This window comes from Jatropha curcas, chromosome 7 (assembly GCF_041381405.1).
Source record: "Jatropha curcas cultivar XTBG-Jc1 chromosome 7, XTBG_Jcur_1.0, whole genome shotgun sequence".
NCBI classification, from domain to species: Eukaryota; Viridiplantae; Streptophyta; class Magnoliopsida; order Malpighiales; family Euphorbiaceae; genus Jatropha; species Jatropha curcas.
Genome location: NC_143157.1, coordinates 19,914,680 through 19,917,369, shown reverse-complemented (window position 1 = coordinate 19,917,369; position 2,690 = coordinate 19,914,680).

Sequence of the window (2,690 nt, the reverse complement as noted above, 5' to 3'; positions counted from 1 at the left end):
TCACAAACGCAACTCAAAAACAATATAAAAATATAATTGTTATTATACTGAACAAAATGTCAAAAAACAACTGCAAAACTAAAAAGGTAATTTTCTATTTAAATCTAAAATATTTTAAAGAATTTTATTAGTTGAACAAATAAAGGTAATTTAATTTTAATTGGTTATATTAATTTTCTATTTAAATCTAAAATTTATTGGATAAATTAAGAAATTACATTAAAGGACTTAATGTAATATTGAAATTCTCATGTACCTAATATTACATGAGAAATATATGAAAAATGCGGATTATATACATTATGTCGTGATTAGAGTTTTATTTACCATTTTCGAGTACACCTACAAAGAAATAAAATATTTTTTACTAAAATTTCAATAACAATAATAATAATAATAATAATAATAATAATAATAATAATAATAATAATAACAATAACAATAATAATAATAATAATAATAATAATAATAATAATAATAACAATCACAATAATAATACTAATAATAATAATAATAACAACACTAACAATAATAATAATAATAATAACAACATGAACAATAATAATAATAATAATAATAATAACAACATGAACAATAATAATAATAATAATAATAATAACAGTAACAATAATAATAATAATAATAATTATTATTATTATTATTATTAACTAATAATAATAATAACAGTACCTAAAAATTCATAATCGCAACTAAACAAAACCAACCATAATTTATTATAATAAAAACAAATAAAATCGCAAAAAAAAAAAATTTGAAAAAATAATCGCAAACCAAAACTTACCTGAAATTATTTCCAAACAGCAATGGAGTGACCGGAGTTCCACCGGAGCGGAGCTGGCGGCGTCAAGCGGGCTGGAGCGGCGTCAAGAAGAGCTGGAGCGGCGTTGCGAACGGAGGAGAGGAGAGGAGGAAGAGAAGAAAGAAGAAGGAGGGCGTCTGGCGTTTAAAGCCCTAAATTTTGCGACCGATAATTTCATTAATATCGGCGCAAATTTTAACTCTGCGACGTTGTTTTACTTCGCAATAAAATTGCGACCGATTTGCGACTGAATTAGTCGGTCGCATATAATCGGTCGCAATTCGGTCGCTAATTGGTCTCAGAACTTATTCCTAATTTTGAAGCGCGCAATGTTGCGACGGAATGAAATACAGTTGCAAATCGGTCGCAAATCCGTAGTACACTGGTCGCAAACCGAAAAACAAATTCGCGGGAATTTTTAGCGCTACAATTAGCGACTGTTTGTCCATAGGTCTCAAATCGATCGCAAAATTGCGACCGATTTTAGTCGGTCGCAAAAATCGATCGCAATTACGCGCTTTTTTTGTAGTGAAATAATATTTAAAAACAAAGAATTTTAAAGAAACTAAAAATCTAAAATTTAAAAGTTATTTCCATTTACTAGAGATGAAAGATTGGAAATGTAAATAAGTCGAACTGTTTGAGGCTCGATCGACTCAAGCTCGTTCAATATATTTATTAGGTTGAGGTTGAACTCAAGTCATGAGTTAGTTCGTAAGCGAGCTCAATAAGTCAATATTAAATAAACTTAAATCAAAACAATGCACTTTTAGTTTGATTAATAACTTCTCAATGCGAGCTACCACACTACTTTATCCCACTTGATGAAGAGAAGAATTGAAAACTAATTTAATGGACAAACAAAGATCGAATGTCCCATATTAAGTGGATTTTGAGCTTGAATTCTAGCTCAACTAATTTATGATTATTGAGTCAAGTCCAAGCTACGAGCTTAGTTATTTTTAAACAAACCAAATTTCAATCCTATAAATTTTTTTTATTTTTTATAGAGAGAATGGTCATAAAATCAACAAGAGAAACTCAATTTTCAATCACGTTGACCAACAAAAATACCATCTCATCAATTTTACCATGTTAACAAATTTCCAAATACCAAAAGCTAGAAGCAACATTTAGAAGCAGAATCCAAAACACCATTTATTAGAAAAGCATTATCACTATTAGCAACCTTATCAATCCATTGCTATAAATTCAAACAAACATTGAAGTATCCTAAAATTACTAAACTCCGTCGTTTTATTACTATCACTCTGCAGCTAAAGATGGACGGTACTGATGAATTAATTTGTCAAAACAGAAGCCCAAATATTTGAAAGGCTATAGGAGCGTGGGACCCCCGACTATGGAAGGGCTCCACAACAACAATGCTGGTTGGTTCCCGCAACATTGTCAATCGAAAAGTAGTGCATAATTGAGATATCACATAATTTTTTAAAAAAAAAATTATCATTTATATCTTTATATTATGTCAAAATTACGTTCATATTTTTTTTTAATATTTGATTTCGTCAAATATTTACTTCTTTATTTCGCTTTTTTATACATTTTGACATATATATATATATATATATATATATATATATATATATATATATATATATATATATATTAAAAAAACTGTTACCTCTTTAATTTAAATAAAGGAGAACTTTATCTTTTTAATAAATTAACAATAAAAAGCTCTAAAAATGAAAGAAAAAACTAAATAGTTAATGGAATTAAATACTGAAATTAAAAAAAAAAGCACGGAGTGATTAGTTTTGGTATAATATAAACCATAAAATAATGACTTAATATATTATTTCACCCTCAACTCTAAATTTTATTGTAATTTTACTCTGATTTAATT